Source organism: Carassius gibelio, chromosome A22 (genome assembly GCF_023724105.1).
Source record: "Carassius gibelio isolate Cgi1373 ecotype wild population from Czech Republic chromosome A22, carGib1.2-hapl.c, whole genome shotgun sequence".
Classification (NCBI taxonomy): Eukaryota; Metazoa; Chordata; class Actinopteri; order Cypriniformes; family Cyprinidae; genus Carassius; species Carassius gibelio.
This window is the reverse complement of record NC_068392.1, coordinates 24,823,996-24,841,825: the sequence shown is the minus strand read 5'-3', so window position 1 is coordinate 24,841,825 and position 17,830 is coordinate 24,823,996. Positions and strand designations below refer to the sequence as shown.

At 34.4% G+C, this 17,830-nt stretch overlaps 1 long non-coding RNA gene across 1 annotated transcript; it reads left to right on the top strand.

Annotated features, from left to right (window-relative positions):
- Positions 1 to 2,399: 2,399 nt before the first annotated feature.
- On the top strand, positions 2,400 to 4,662 carry LOC127943435 (uncharacterized). The gene is made up of 3 exons (XR_008149649.1): positions 2,400 to 2,619; positions 2,748 to 2,812; positions 3,519 to 4,662. It is a non-coding gene; the product is annotated as an uncharacterized LOC127943435 (long non-coding RNA).
- Positions 4,663 to 17,830: the final 13,168 nt, after the last annotated feature.

The window sequence follows — 17,830 nt, the reverse complement described above, 5'->3', positions numbered from 1 at the left end:
CTCAAATGCTTTTCTCTCTATTAGAGAAAGCTGTTTCATTCAATATTCAGTGCAAATCTTGCCAAACTGAAGGATGCTTATGCCTTATGAAATACAATGTTTTTGCAATGCTGTAAGACTGTTTTTAATGTGTTAGAAGTTATATGCACAAAAACGTATGTTTGAGCTTGTATACTCAAGATTGTCAGTTTACAGGTTTCTGAGAGCAGTAATGCTGAAATACTGCTTCTGTTCAAATGAAGTGAAATCTAGCCCAAATCTGCTCAAAAGCTTGTCTCTCTATCAGAGAATGCTGTTTCATTCAATATTCAGTGCAAATCTTGCCAAACTGAAGTATGCTTATGCCTTATGAAATACAATGTTTTTGCAATGCTCTAAGACTGTTTTTAATGTGTTAGAAGTTATATGCACAAAAACAGGTTTCTGAGAGCAGTAATGTTAAAATACTGCTTCTGTTCAAATGAAGTGAAATCTAGCCCAAATCTGCTCAAAAGCTTTTCTCTCTATCAGAGAATGCTGTTTCATTCAATATTCAGTGCAAATCTTGCAAAACTGAAGGATGCTTATGCCTTATGAAATACAATTGTTTTGCAATGCTGTAAGACTGTTTTTAATGTGTTAGAAGTTATATGCACAAAAACTTATGTTTGAGCTTCTATACTCAAGATTGTCAGTTTACAGGTTTCTGAGAGCAGTAACGCTGAAATACTGCTTCTGTTCAAATGAAGTGAAATCTAGCCCAAATCTGCTCAAAAGCTTGTCTCTCTATCAGAGAATGCTGTTTCATTCAATATTCAGTGCAAATCTTGCCAAACTGAAGTATGCTTATGCCTTATGAAATACAATGTTTTTGCAATGCTCTAAGACTGTTTTTAATGTGTTAGAAGTTATAAGCACAAAAACAGGTTTCTGAGAGCAGTAATGTTGAAATACTGCTTCTGTTCAAATGAAGTGAAATCTAGCCCAAATCTGCTCAAAAGCTTGTCTCTCTATCAGAGAATGCTGTTTCATTCAATATTCAGTGCAAATCTTGCCAAACTGAAGGATGCTTATGCCTTATGAAATACAATTGTTTTGCAATGCTGTGAGACTGTTTTTAATGTGTTAGAAGTTATATGCACAAAAACTTATGTTTGAGCTTCTATACTCAAGATTGTCAGTTTACAGGTTTCTGAGAGCAGTAATGCTGAAATACTGCTTCTGTTCAAATGAAGTGAAATCTAGCCGAAATCTGCTCAAATGCTTTTCTCTCTATTAGAGAAAGCTGATTCATTCAATATTCATTGCAAATCTTGCCAATCTGAACACTCTAAAAAACGCTGGGTTGTTTTTTCAACCCAACTGCTGGGTTGAGGCCGTTGGATAGGACTTTGGGATGTTTTAACCCAAGTTTGGGTTGAAAATAACTCTCTTTTTTAACCCAGCTGGGTGGGTTGAGGACGCGGACGTGAAGGAGAGCACGCACGTCACGTCAAAATCGTACGTCTCCAGTGCGAGCAGCCGCCATTTTCTCAGCGTGATAGAAGCGAGAAGCGAGTGAAAGACTATGGTAAGTAACGTTAAATATTCAAAATGTAAAGTTATCTTTTATTGTTTACCCGGTTGTATGAAAGGCGGAAACAAAGGAGCTTAACGTTATATATATATAAAAAAACGGACGCGGTTTTCGCCTCGGACACAGAGGTCTTAACTGCCTCATGTAACGTTACTGAACGGAGGATGTACTTTTAATATAACGTCTGTGAATGTATTTTGTCATATTTACATAAGATTTTACATTATCTGTTCTCTTTGAGGCGTTAACAGACGGTTATGGTCACGGTTACGCTCATGTGAATTTGTCTTTTTTTTTCGCGGTTAAACTGAACGTATGTTTGTCTCCTAAAGGAAACGGCATTGTGTAGTAAAGACTAGCATAATTATTTTGAGGCTGTTGAAGTGGTAACTGTTAAAAGTATGTTTTACATGTAATATTTCAGACTTGTCCAGCTCATGTCTTCATTGTCCTCGCGCCGAGAGTTAAAGACACAGAAGCTGTTTGTGTGAGGAGTCACAGACCTGTGTGAGGATGAGGAGGAGGTGTTCTTCTGAAGAGAGGGACAGACGGTTTAAGGAGAGTAAACTTCAGAATAACATCAAGGTATCTTTATTTTTACTAAGACTAAAATAATGTGTGTGTTTTTTTTAGATGTTGAAATCCAGAGACAAGATAACTTTATTCTTTCGAGACTGATGTAAGTTAAATTATTATTCCTTTTTTTTTTTTTTAGAAAATTAATGTTTCTGTTGTGTCCTGCCTGTTAACTTCACATTTTAATGCAAAAACAGTGTGATTTTATATATGTATGTATATGTTAATATTTTATTGAAACCATTGATGTCCCTCTTTGCAGAACTCAAACTAACTGGAGTTAATGACACACAAGTCTGCTTGTGTGAGGAGGAGGTTTTCTCAGCTTCTTCTGAAGAGAGGGAAAGATAGTTTAAGGCAAGTAAACTTCATAATTTCATGTTATCAGTTGTTGTTTTTTTACTAAGAGTAAAATCATGTTTGTTTTTTGTTTTTGTAGATGTTAAAAGCAAGAGACATGGGAGAGCATCATTCCTTTGAGATTTTATGTAAGTTATTTTTAGAAAATAAATTTTTCTGTTGTCTCCTGCCAGTTTACTTCACATTTTGATGCAACAACAGTGTGATTACGTGCTCATTTCATTAAGACCATTGATGTCTGTGTTTTTTATTGCAGAACTCAAACCAACTTTGGAGTTGTCTGATTTGGAGAGTCATTATTCTTGGTCTTCGCTCTTAGAGGTAAAGTTCACACAAAAAATCATTTACTTGCCCTCAAGTCATTCCAAACCTATAAGACTTTTGTCTGTCTTTACAACATAAATTAATATATTTTTAGTTTTCTCATAATATTTGTTAATTCATTTATAGTTTAGATAATCAGTATTTTCAAGCTTCATAAATATAGAGTTATTGTAGAAGTAAATTCTGATATTTATATATGAATACATCTTAAATTATATGATAGCAAACATGTATGTTCAAAATAAAATACTGGTCTCCCAGACCAGCAATGGAGGACACAAAAAGAGAATATTAAATATATTCATACGTTTTCCAAAAAATTAGCAGATTTTGTATGAGTCTGGAAAAACATGGGGAGAGTGAATTATAAACATTTTAATTATTTGGTGAACTAACGGTTTGAAGAGCAGCTCTCCACGTACATGAATATTGTGAGGTATGTGAATGTCATGTCTGTTTTAATGTTTCAGTAAAGAAGCTTTCTGAAAGCAATATTTATTGAAACAATATCACCTGTCCTCACACTAGTGCTGCCATTATAGCATTCTGGAGCGCTGTGGTGGACTGAGACATTAAACAACCACACAAAGTGTTGAAACTTTAAAACCGATTATTTACCTATCCTTACGGATGTGAATACACCTCTACCTGAAAATGGATAGTTTAATTAAATGTTTAATTTTTTCAAATGTGTTTCTCTTAGGCCACTGATGAAGAACAGGCGGTGTTTGGGATGAATCCTGGTCAGAGAGGAGAATCTTCTTTCCCCTAAACAGCGGTGGTTTTAAAGGAGGACGCTGCCCTGGATGATGTAGAAGATGTCAGATGCTGTGCTGATGGGGTTTCTTCATGATTACATCAGTTATGCTAAAGAGATCATGAAAATTGACTGTGATGCATGATCTGTATTCATGGACTATGAAACAAACTGTAAGTGTATAATTTGTTAAAAAAAAAAAAAGTTAAATGCTTTTTCTGTGTTGTTTAGTAGAAGAGTTTACACTCTGTCATTCATACACCTGCTCACATTCTTTCACACACACACACACACACACATGCGTCTGTTAAATGTTATAATATCAAAGTTAATGTTGTGATTTATTTGTGTACCGTCATGCCAGAATAGTTGGAAAAAAACCTAACTAATTGTAAATTTATTGTATGTGTTTTCGTATATTTTTATACAATATATACAATTGAACAAAGTCCAATTTGATCTTAAGTTATATTCATCAAATGTTCAATGCTTTGTTTATGAACTCTGTAGCTGTTAATGCCATCCTTTTTTGCATTTCTTCTAACATGTTACTTTTTGACTTTTCTCTTGTTTTTAATAAATATTTTCCTTTTGGTAATTATTATTTGTGTGTAAAAGTGATATTTAAAATGAACAACATTTGTAGGTTTAATGCCTAGCTCAATTTGGGTTAATTTTAACGTAGAAATGCATTGTTTCCCCACATGGCTGCACTCTGCGAGTTTATTTTCTGCCAGTAGGAGGCGCTAAGAGCGGGAGAGGTAGGTTTCTCCGGTAACGGCTGCAGAGCGGCTCTGAGCTCACAAACGCTGCCTTATCAAGCACATGCGAAATGATATCGAACATTTTCTAAATACAGTAGTTTTCCTTCTGAAATACAGTGATAAAAAAACACCCGCTCTGTTTTTTTAAACCCTGCAATATAGTCATTTTAAACCATAAAAAAGGCAACCCAGCAGGCTGGGTTAAATATGATAACCCAACTGGTTGGGTTAAAACAACCCAGCGCTGGGTTCGTCCCTTTTTGACCCAGCGCTGGGTTGTCAAAATAACCCAAATTGGGTTGTTTTCAACCCAGCAGTTTTTAGAGTGAAGGATGCTTATGCCTTATGAAATACAATGTTTTTGCAATGCTGTAAGACTGTTTTTAATGTGTTAGAAGTTATATGCACAAAAACTTATGTTAGGACTTCAATGATCAAGATTGTCAGTTTACAGCTTTCTGAGTCCAGTAATGCTGAAATAGTGCCTCTGTTCAAATGAAGTGAAATCAAGCCCAAATCTGCTCAAAAGCTTGTCTCTCTAATAGAGAAAGCTGTTTCATTCAGTATTCAGTGCAAATCTTGCCAAACAGAAGTATGCTTATGCCTTTTGAAATACAATGTTTTTGCAATGCTCTAAGACTGTTTTTAATGTGTTAGAAGTTATATGCACAAAAACAGGTTTCTGAGAGCAGTAATGTTGAAATACTGCTTCTGTTCAAATGAAGTGAAATCTAGCCCAAATCTGCTCAAAAGCTTTTCTCTCTATTAGAGAAAGCTGTTTCATTCAATATTCAGTGCAAATCTTGCCAAACTGAAGAATGCTTATGCCTTATGAAACACAATGTTTTTGCAATGCTGTAAGACTGTTTTTAATGTGTTAGAAGTTATATGCACAAAAACAGGTTTCTGAGAGCAGTAATGTTGAAATACTGCTTCTGTTCAAATGAAGTGAAATCTAGCCCAAATCTGCTCAAAAGCTTTTCTCTCTATTAGAGAAAGCTGTTTCATTCAATATTCAGTGCAAATCTTGCCAAACTGAAGGATGCTTATGCCTTATGAAATACAATTGTTTTGCAAAGCTGTAAGACTGTTTTTAATGTGTTAGAAGTTATATGCACAAAAACTTATGTTTGAGCTTCTATACTCAAGATTGTCAGTTTACAGGTTTCTGAGAGCAGTAACGCTGAAATATTGCTTCTGTTCAAATGAAGTGAAATCTAGCCCAAATCTGCTCAAAAGCGTTTCTCTCTATTAGAGAAAGCTGTTTCATTCAATATTCAGTGCAAATCTTGCCAAACAGAAGTATGCTTATGCCTTTTGAAATACAATGTTTTTGCAATGCTCTAAGACTGTTTTTAATGTGTTAGAAGTTATATGCACAAAAACAGGTTTCTGAGAGCAGTAATGTTGAAATACTGCTTCTGTTCAAATGAAGTGAAATCTAGCCCAAATCTGCTCAAAAGCGTTTCTCTCTATTAGAGAAAGCTGTTTCATTCAATATTCAGTGCAAATCTTGCCAAACTGAAGGATGCTTATGCCTTATGAAATACAATGTTTTTGCAATGCTGTAAGACTGTTTTTAATGTGTTAGAAGTTATATGCACAAAAACGTATGTTTGAGCTTGTATACTCAAGATTGTCAGTTTACAGGTTTCTGAGAGCAGTAATGTTAAAATACTGCTTCTGTTCAAATGAAGTGAAATCTAGCCCAAATCTGCTCAAAAGCTTGTCTCTCTATCAGAGAATGCTGTTTCATTCAATATTCAGTGCAAATCTTGCCAAACTGAAGTATGCTTATGCCTTATGAAATACAATGTTTTTGCAATGCTGTAAGACTGTTTTTAATGTGTTAGAAGTTATATGCACAAAAACAGGTTTCTGAGAGCAGTAATGTTAAAATACTTCTTCTGTTCAAATGAAGTGAAATCTAGCCCAAATCTGCTCAAAAGCTTGTCTCTCTATCAGAGAATGCTGTTTCATTCAATATTCAGTGCAAATCTTGCCAAACTGAAGGATGCTTATGCCTTATGAAATACAATGTTTTTGTAATGCTGTAAGACTGTTTTTAATGTGTTAGAAGTTATATGCACAAAAACTTATGTTTGAGCTTCTATACTCAAGATTGTCAGTTTACAGGTTTCTGAGAGCAGTAATGCTGAAATACTGCATCTGTTCAAATGAAGTGAAATCTAGCCGAAATCTGCTCAAATGCTTTTCTCTCTATTAGAGAAAGCTGTTTCATTCAATATTCAGTGCAAATCTTGCCAAACTGAAGGATGCTTATGCCTTATGAAATACAATGTTTTTGCAATGCTGTAAGACTGTTTTTAATGTGTTACAAGTTATATGCACAAAAACTTATGTTTGAGCTTCTATACTCAAGATTGTCAGTTTACAGGTTTCTGAGAGCAGTACTGCTGAAATACTGCTTCTGTTCAAATGAAGTGAAATCTAGCCGAAATCTGCTCAAATGCTTTTCTCTCTATTAGAGAAAGCTGTTTCATTCAATATTCAGTGCAAATCTTGCCAAACTGAAGTATGCTTATGCCTTATGAAATACAATGTTTTTGCAATGCTCTAAGACTGTTTTTAATGTGTTAGAAGTTATATGCACAAAAACAGGTTTCTGAGAGCAGTAATGTTAAAATACTGCTTCTGTTCAAATGAAGTGAAATCTAGCCCAAATCTGCTCAAAAGCTTGTCTCTCTATCAGAGAATGCTGTTTCATTCAATATTCAGTGCAAATCTTGCCAAACTGAAGTATGCTTATGCCTTATGAAGTACAATGTTTTTGCAATGCTCTAAGACTGTTTTTAATGTGTTAGAAGTTAATATGCACAAAAACAGGTTTCTGAGAGCAGTAATGTTGAAATAGTGCTTCTGTTCAAATGGAGTGAAATCTATCCCAAATCTGCTCAAAAGCTTGTCTCTCTATCAGAGAATGCTGTTTCATTCAATATTCAGTGCAAATCTTGCAAAACTGAAGGATGCTTATGCCTTATGAAATACAATTGTTTTGCAATGCTGTAAGACTGTTTTTAATGTGTTAGAAGTTATATGCACAAAAACTTATGTTTGAGCTTCTATACTCAAGATTGTCAGTTTACAGGTTTCTGAGAGCAGTAATGCTGAAATAGTGCTTCTGTTCAAATGAAGTGAAATCTAGCCGAAATCTGCTCAAATGCTTTTCTCTCTATTAGAGAAAGCTGATTCATTCAATATTCATTGCAAATCTTGCCAATCTGAAGGATGCTTATGCCTTATGGAATACAATGTTTTTGCAATGCTGTAAGACTGTTTTTAATGTGTTAGAAGTTATATGCACAAAAACAGGTTTCTGAGAGCAGTAATGTTAAAATACTGCTTCTGTTCAAATGAAGTGAAATCTAGCCCAAATCTGCTCAAAAGCTTGTCTCTCTATCAGAGAATGCTGTTTCATTCAATATTCAGTGCAAATCTTGCCAAACTGAAGTATGCTTATGCCTTATGAAATACAATGTTTTTGCAATGCTCTAAGACTGTTTTTAATGTGTTAGAAGTTATATGCACAAAAACAGGTTTCTGAGAGCAGTAATGTTGAAATACTGCTTCTGTTCAAATGAAGTGAAATCTAGCCGAAATCTGCTCAAATGCTTTTCTCTCTATTAGAGAAAGCTGATTCATTCAATATTCATTGCAAATCTTGCCAATCTGAAGGATGCTTATGCCTTATGGAATACAATGTTTTTGCAATGCTGTAAGACTGTTTTTAATGTGTTAGAAGTTATATGCACAAAAACAGGTTTCTGAGAGCAGTAATGTTAAAATACTTCTTCTGTTCAAATGAAGTGAAATCTAGCCCAAATCTGCTCAAAAGCTTGTCTCTCTATCAGAGAATGCTGTTTCATTCAATATTCAGTGCAAATCTTGCCAAACTGAAGGATGCTTATGCCTTATGAAATACAATTGTTTTGCAATGCTGTAAGACTGTTTTTAATGTGTTAGAAGTTATATGCACAAAAACTTATGTTTGAGCTTCTATACTCAAGATTGTCAGTTTACAGGTTTCTGAGAGCAGTAACGCTGAAATACTGCATCTGTTCAAATGAAGTGAAATCTAGCCGAAATCTGCTCAAATGCTTTTCTCTCTATTAGAGAAAGCTGTTTCATTCAATATTCAGTGCAAATCTTGCCAAACTGAAGGATGCTTATGCCTTATGAAATACAATGTTTTTGCAATGCTGTAAGACTGTTTTTAATGTGTTAGAAGTTATATGCACAAAAACTTATGTTTGAGCTTCTATACTCAAGATTGTCAGTTTACAGGTTTCTGAGAGCAGTAATGCTGAAATACTGCTTCTGTTCAAATGAAGTGAAATCTAGCCGAAATCTGCTCAAATGCTTTTCTCTCTATTAGAGAAAGCTGATTCATTCAATATTCATTGCAAATCTTGCCAATCTGAAGGATGCTTATGCCTTATGGAATACAATGTTTTTGCAATGCTGTAAGACTGTTTTTAATGTGTTAGAAGTTATATGCACAAAAACAGGTTTCTGAGAGCAGTAATGTTAAAATACTGCTTCTGTTCAAATGAAGTGAAATCTAGCCCAAATCTGCTCAAAAGCTTGTCTCTCTATCAGAGAATGCTGTTTCATTCAATATTCAGTGCAAATCTTGCCAAACTGAAGGATGCTTATGCCTTATGAAATACAATTGTTTTGCAATGCTGTAAGACTGTTTTTAATGTGTTAGAAGTTAAATGCACAAAAACTTATGTTTGAGCTTCTATACTCAAGATTGTCAGTTTACAGGTTTCTGAGAGCAGTAACGCTGAAATACTGCATCTGTTCACATGAAGTGAAATCTAGCCGAAATCTGCTCAAATGCTTTTCTCTCTATTAGAGAAAGCTGTTTCATTCAATATTCAGTGCAAATCTTGCCAAACTGAAGGATGCTTATGCCTTATGAAATACAATGTTTTTGCAATGCTGTAAGACTGTTTTTAATGTGTTAGAAGTTATATGCACAAAAACTTATGTTTGAGCTTCTATACTCAAGATTGTCAGTTTACAGGTTTCTGAGAGCAGTAACGCTGAAATACTGCTTCTGTTCAAATGAAGTGAAATCTAGCCTAATCTGCTCAAAAGCGTTTCTCTCTATTTAGAGAAAGCTGTTTCATTCAATATTCAGTGCAAATCTTGCCAAACTGAAGGATGCTTATGCCTTATGAAATACAATGTTTTTGTAATGCTGTAAGACTGTTTTTAATGTGTTAGAAGTTATATGCACAAAAACTTATGTTTGAGCTTCTATACTCAAGATTGTCAGTTTACAGGTTTCTGAGAGCAGTAATGCTGAAATACTGCATCTGTTCAAATGAAGTGAAATCTAGCCGAAATCTGCTCAAATGCTTTTCTCTCTATTAGAGAAAGCTGTTTCATTCAATATTCAGTGCAAATCTTGCCAAACTGAAGGATGCTTATGCCTTATGAAATACAATGTTTTTGCAATGCTGTAAGACTGTTTTTAATGTGTTACAAGTTATATGCACAAAAACTTATGTTTGAGCTTCTATACTCAAGATTGTCAGTTTACAGGTTTCTGAGAGCAGTACTGCTGAAATACTGCTTCTGTTCAAATGAAGTGAAATCTAGCCGAAATCTGCTCAAATGCTTTTCTCTCTATTAGAGAAAGCTGTTTCATTCAATATTCAGTGCAAATCTTGCCAAACTGAAGTATGCTTATGCCTTATGAAATACAATGTTTTTGCAATGCTCTAAGACTGTTTTTAATGTGTTAGAAGTTATATGCACAAAAACAGGTTTCTGAGAGCAGTAATGTTAAAATACTGCTTCTGTTCAAATGAAGTGAAATCTAGCCCAAATCTGCTCAAAAGCTTGTCTCTCTATCAGAGAATGCTGTTTCATTCAATATTCAGTGCAAATCTTGCCAAACTGAAGTATGCTTATGCCTTATGAAGTACAATGTTTTTGCAATGCTCTAAGACTGTTTTTAATGTGTTAGAAGTTAATATGCACAAAAACAGGTTTCTGAGAGCAGTAATGTTGAAATAGTGCTTCTGTTCAAATGAAGTGAAATCTATCCCAAATCTGCTCAAAAGCTTGTCTCTCTATCAGAGAATGCTGTTTCATTCAATATTCAGTGCAAATCTTGCAAAACTGAAGGATGCTTATGCCTTATGAAATACAATTGTTTTGCAATGCTGTAAGACTGTTTTTAATGTGTTAGAAGTTATATGCACAAAAACTTATGTTTGAGCTTCTATACTCAAGATTGTCAGTTTACAGGTTTCTGAGAGCAGTAATGCTGAAATACTGCTTCTGTTCAAATGAAGTGAAATCTAGCCGAAATCTGCTCAAATGCTTTTCTCTCTATTAGAGAAAGCTGATTCATTCAATATTCATTGCAAATCTTGCCAATCTGAAGGATGCTTATGCCTTATGGAATACAATGTTTTTGCAATGCTGTAAGACTGTTTTTAATGTGTTAGAAGTTATATGCACAAAAACAGGTTTCTGAGAGCAGTAATGTTAAAATACTGCTTCTGTTCAAATGAAGTGAAATCTAGCCCAAATCTGCTCAAAAGCTTGTCTCTCTATCAGAGAATGCTGTTTCATTCAATATTCAGTGCAAATCTTGCCAAACTGAAGTATGCTTATGCCTTATGAAATACAATGTTTTTGCAATGCTCTAAGACTGTTTTTAATGTGTTAGAAGTTATATGCACAAAAACAGGTTTCTGAGAGCAGTAATGCTGAAATACTGCTTCTGTTCAAATGAAGTGAAATCTAGCCGAAATCTGCTCAAATGCTTTTCTCTCTATTAGAGAAAGCTGATTCATTCAATATTCATTGCAAATCTTGCCAATCTGAAGGATGCTTATGCCTTATGGAATACAATGTTTTTGCAATGCTGTAAGACTGTTTTTAATGTGTTAGAAGTTATATGCACAAAAACAGGTTTCTGAGAGCAGTAATGTTAAAATACTTCTTCTGTTCAAATGAAGTGAAATCTAGCCCAAATCTGCTCAAAAGCTTGTCTCTCTATCAGAGAATGCTGTTTCATTCAATATTCAGTGCAAATCTTGCCAAACTGAAGGATGCTTATGCCTTATGAAATACAATTGTTTTGCAATGCTGTAAGACTGTTTTTAATGTGTTAGAAGTTATATGCACAAAAACTTATGTTTGAGCTTCTATACTCAAGATTGTCAGTTTACAGGTTTCTGAGAGCAGTAACGCTGAAATACTGCTTCTGTTCAAATGAAGTGAAATCTAGCCTAATCTGCTCAAAAGCGTTTCTCTCTATTTAGAGAAAGCTGATTCATTCAATATTCAGTGCAAATCTTGCCAAACTGAAGGATGCTTATGCCTTATGAAATACAATGTTTTTGCAATGCTGTAAGACTGTTTTTAATGTGTTAGAAGTTATATGCACAAAAACTTATGTTTGAGCTTCTATACTCAAGATTGTCAGTTTACAGGTTTCTGAGAGCAGTAATGCTGAAATACTGCTTCTGTTCAAATGAAGTGAAATCTAGCCCAAATCTGCTCAAATGCTTTTCTCTCTATTAGAGAAAGCTGTTTCATTCAATATTCAGTGCAAATCTTGCCAAACTGAAGTATGCTTATGCCTTATGAAATACAATGTTTTTGCAATGCTCTAAGACTGTTTTTAATGTGTTAGAAGTTATATGCACAAAAACAGGTTTCTGAGAGCAGTAATGTTGAAATACTGCTTCTGTTCAAATGAAGTGAAATCTAGCCCAAATCTGCTCAAAAGCTTTTCTCTCTATTAGAGAAAGCTGTTTCATTCAATATTCAGTGCAAATCTTGCCAAACTGAAGAATGCTTATGCCTTATGAAACACAATGTTTTTGCAATGCTGTAAGACTGTTTTTAATGTGTTAGAAGTTATATGCACAAAAACAGGTTTCTGAGAGCAGTAATGTTGAAATACTGCTTCTGTTCAAATGAAGTGAAATCTAGCCCAAATCTGCTCAAAAGCTTTTCTCTCTATTAGAGAAAGCTGTTTCATTCAATATTCAGTGCAAATCTTGCCAAACTGAAGGATGCTTATGCCTTATGAAATACAATTGTTTTGCAATGCTGTAAGACTGTTTTTAATGTGTTAGAAGTTATATGCACAAAAACTTATGTTTGAGCTTCTATACTCAAGATTGTCAGTTTACAGGTTTCTGAGAGCAGTAACGCTGAAATACTGCTTCTGTTCAAATGAAGTGAAATCTAGCCCAAATCTGCTCAAAAGCGTTTCTCTCTATTAGAGAAAGCTGTTTCATTCAATATTCAGTGCAAATCTTGCCAAACTGAAGGATGCTTATGCCTTATGAAATACAATGTTTTTGCAATGCTGTAAGACTGTTTTTAATGTGTTAGAAGTTATATGCACAAAAACGTATGTTTGAGCTTGTATACTCAAGATTGTCAGTTTACAGGTTTCTGAGAGCAGTAATGTTAAAATACTGCTTCTGTTCAAATGAAGTGAAATCTAGCCCAAATCTGCTCAAAAGCTTGTCTCTCTATCAGAGAATGCTGTTTCATTCAATATTCAGTGCAAATCTTGCAAAACTGAAGGATGCTTATGCCTTATGAAATACAATTGTTTTGCAATGCTGTAAGACTGTTTTTAATGTGTTAGAAGTTATATGCACAACAACTTATGTTTGAGCTTCTATACTCAAGATTGTCAGTTTACAGGTTTCTGAGAGCAGTAATGTTAAAATACTGCTTCTGTTCAAATGAAGTGAAATCTAGCCCAAATCTGCTCAAAAGCTTGTCTCTCTATCAGAGAATGCTGTTTCATTCAATATTCAGTGCAAATCTTGCAAAACTGAAGGATGCTTATGCCTTATGAAATACAATTGTTTTGCAATGCTGTAAGACTGTTTTTAATGTGTTAGAAGTTATATGCACAACAACTTATGTTTGAGCTTCTATACTCAAGATTGTCAGTTTACAGGTTTCTGAGAGCAGTAATGCTGAAATACTGCATCTGTTCAAATGAAGTGAAATCTAGCCGAAATCTGCTCAAATGCTTTTCTCTCTATTAGAGAAAGCTGTTTCATTCAATATTCAGTGCAAATCTTGCCAAACTGAAGGATGCTTATGCCTTATGAAATACAATGTTTTTGCAATGCTCTAAGACTGTTTTTAATGTGTTAGAAGTTATATGCACAAAAACAGGTTTCTGAGAGCAGTAATGTTGAAATACTGCTTCTGTTCAAATGAAGTGAAATCTAGCCCAAATCTGCTCAAAAGCTTGTCTCTCTATCAGAGAATGCTGTTTCATTCAATATTCAGTGCAAATCTTGCAAAACTGAAGGATGCTTATGCCTTATGAAATACAATTGTTTTGCAATGCTGTAAGACTGTTTTTAATGTGTTAGAAGTTATATGCACAACAACTTATGTTTGAGCTTCTATACTCAAGATTGTCAGTTTACAGGTTTCTGAGAGCAGTAATGCTGAAATACTGCATCTGTTCAAATGAAGTGAAATCTAGCCGAAATCTGCTCAAATGCTTTTCTCTCTATTAGAGAAAGCTGTTTCATTCAATATTCAGTGCAAATCTTGCCAAACTGAAGGATGCTTATGCCTTATGAAATACAATGTTTTTGCAATGCTGTAAGACTGTTTTTAATGTGTTAGAAGTTATATGCACAAAAACTTATGTTTGAGCTTCTATACTCAAGATTGTCAGTTTACAGGTTTCTGAGAGCAGTAACGCTGAAATACTGCTTCTGTTCAAATGAAGTGAAATCTAGCCTAATCTGCTCAAAAGCGTTTCTCTCTATTTAGAGAAAGCTGTTTCATTCAATATTCAGTGCAAATCTTGCCAAACTGAAGGATGCTTATGCCTTATGAAATACAATGTTTTTGTAATGCTGTAAGACTGTTTTTAATGTGTTAGAAGTTATATGCACAAAAACTTATGTTTGAGCTTCTATACTCAAGATTGTCAGTTTACAGGTTTCTGAGAGCAGTAATGCTGAAATACTGCATCTGTTCAAATGAAGTGAAATCTAGCCGAAATCTGCTCAAATGCTTTTCTCTCTATTAGAGAAAGCTGTTTCATTCAATATTCAGTGCAAATCTTGCCAAACTGAAGGATGCTTATGCCTTATGAAATACAATGTTTTTGCAATGCTGTAAGACTGTTTTTAATGTGTTACAAGTTATATGCACAAAAACTTATGTTTGAGCTTCTATACTCAAGATTGTCAGTTTACAGGTTTCTGAGAGCAGTACTGCTGAAATACTGCTTCTGTTCAAATGAAGTGAAAACTAGCCGAAATCTGCTCAAATGCTTTTCTCTCTATTAGAGAAAGCTGTTTCATTCAATATTCAGTGCAAATCTTGCCAAACTGAAGTATGCTTATGCCTTATGAAATACAATGTTTTTGCAATGCTCTAAGACTGTTTTTAATGTGTTAGAAGTTATATGCACAAAAACAGGTTTCTGAGAGCAGTAATGTTAAAATACTGCTTCTGTTCAAATGAAGTGAAATCTAGCCCAAATCTGCTCAAAAGCTTGTCTCTCTATCAGAGAATGCTGTTTCATTCAATATTCAGTGCAAATCTTGCCAAACTGAAGTATGCTTATGCCTTATGAAGTACAATGTTTTTGCAATGCTCTAAGACTGTTTTTAATGTGTTAGAAGTTAATATGCACAAAAACAGGTTTCTGAGAGCAGTAATGTTGAAATAGTGCTTCTGTTCAAATGAAGTGAAATCTAGCCCAAATCTGCTCAAAAGCTTGTCTCTCTATTAGAGAAAGCTGATTCATTCAATATTCATTGCAAATCTTGCCAATCTGAAGGATGCTTATGCCTTATGGAATACAATGTTTTTGCAATGCTGTAAGACTGTTTTTAATGTGTTAGAAGTTATATGCACAAAAACAGGTTTCTGAGAGCAGTAATGTTAAAATACTGCTTCTGTTCAAATGAAGTGAAATCTAGCCCAAATCTGCTCAAAAGCTTGTCTCTCTATCAGAGAATGCTGTTTCATTCAATATTCAGTGCAAATCTTGCCAATCTGAAGGATGCTTATGCCTTATGGAATACAATGTTTTTGCAATGCTGCAAGACTGTTTTTAATGTGTTAGAAGTTATATGCACAAAAACAGGTTTCTGAGAGCAGTAATGTTGAAATACTGCTTCTGTTCAAATGAAGTGAAATCTAGCCCAAATCTGCTCAAAAGCTTGTCTCTCTATCAGAGAATGCTGTTTCATTCAATATTCAGTGCAAATCTTGCCAAACTGAAGGGTGCTTATGCCTTATGAAATACAATGTTTTTGCAATGCTGTAAGACTATTTTTAATGTGTTAGAAGTTATATGCACAAAAACTTATGTTTGAGCTTCTATACTCAAGATTGTCAGTTTACAGGTTTCTGAGAGCAGTAATGCTGAAATACTGCTTCTGTTCAAATGAAGTGAAATCTAGCCGAAATCTGCTCAAATGCTTTTCTCTCTATTAGAGAAAGCTGATTCATTCAATATTCATTGCAAATCTTGCCAATCTGAAGGATGCTTATGCCTTATGGAATACAATGTTTTTGCAATGCTGTAAGACTGTTTTTAATGTGTTAGAAGTTATATGCACAAAAACAGGTTTCTGAGAGCAGTAATGTTAAAATACTTCTTCTGTTCAAATGAAGTGAAATCTAGCCCAAATCTGCTCAAAAGCTTGTCTCTCTATCAGAGAATGCTGTTTCATTCAATATTCAGTGCAAATCTTGCCAAACTGAAGGATGCTTATGCCTTATGAAATACAATTGTTTTGCAATGCTGTAAGACTGTTTTTAATGTGTTAGAAGTTATATGCACAAAAACTTATGTTTGAGCTTCTATACTCAAGATTGTCAGTTTACAGGTTTCTGAGAGCAGTAACGCTGAAATACTGCATCTGTTCAAATGAAGTGAAATCTAGCCGAAATCTGCTCAAATGCTTTTCTCTCTATTAGAGAAAGCTGTTTCATTCAATATTCAGTGCAAATCTTGCCAAACTGAAGGATGCTTATGCCTTATGAAATACAATGTTTTTGCAATGCTGTAAGACTGTTTTTAATGTGTTAGAAGTTATATGCACAAAAACTTATGTTTGAGCTTCTATACTCAAGATTGTCAGTTTACAGGTTTCTGAGAGCAGTAACGCTGAAATACTGCTTCTGTTCAAATGAAGTGAAATCTAGCCTAATCTGCTCAAAAGCGTTTCTCTCTATTTAGAGAAAGCTGTTTCATTCAATATTCAGTGCAAATCTTGCCAAACTGAAGGATGCTTATGCCTTATGAAATACAATGTTTTTGTAATGCTGTAAGACTGTTTTTAATGTGTTAGAAGTTATATGCACAAAAACTTATGTTTGAGCTTCTATACTCAAGATTGTCAGTTTACAGGTTTCTGAGAGCAGTAATGCTGAAATACTGCATCTGTTCAAATGAAGTGAAATCTAGCCGAAATCTGCTCAAATGCTTTTCTCTCTATTAGAGAAAGCTGTTTCATTCAATATTCAGTGCAAATCTTGCCAAACTGAAGGATGCTTATGCCTTATGAAATACAATGTTTTTGCAATGCTGTAAGACTGTTTTTAATGTGTTACAAGTTATATGCACAAAAACTTATGTTTGAGCTTCTATACTCAAGATTGTCAGTTTACAGGTTTCTGAGAGCAGTACTGCTGAAATACTGCTTCTGTTCAAATGAAGTGAAATCTAGCCGAAATCTGCTCAAATGCTTTTCATCTCTATTAGAGAAAGCTGTTTCATTCAATATTCAGTGCAAATCTTGCCAAACTGAAGTATGCTTATGCCTTATGAAATACAATGTTTTTGCAATGCTCTAAGACTGTTTTTAATGTGTTAGAAGTTATATGCACAAAAACAGGTTTCTGAGAGCAGTAATGTTAAAATACTGCTTCTGTTCAAATGAAGTGAAATCTAGCCCAAATCTGCTCAAAAGCTTGTCTCTCTATCAGAGAATGCTGTTTCATTCAATATTCAGTGCAAATCTTGCCAAACTGAAGTATGCTTATGCCTTATGAAGTACAATGTTTTTGCAATGCTCTAAGACTGTTTTTAATGTGTTAGAAGTTAATATGCACAAAAACAGGTTTCTGAGAGCAGTAATGTTGAAATAGTGCTTCTGTTCAAATGAAGTGAAATCTAGCCCAAATCTGCTCAAAAGCTTGTCTCTCTATCAGAGAATGCTGTTTCATTCAATATTCAGTGCAAATCTTGCAAAACTGAAGGATGCTTATGCCTTATGAAATACAATTGTTTTGCAATGCTGTAAGACTGTTTTTAATGTGTTAGAAGTTATATGCACAAAAACTTATGTTTGAGCTTCTATACTCAAGATTGTCAGTTTACAGGTTTCTGAGAGCAGTAATGCTGAAATACTGCTTCTGTTCAAATGAAGTGAAATCTAGCCGAAATCTGCTCAAATGCTTTTCTCTCTATTAGAGAAAGCT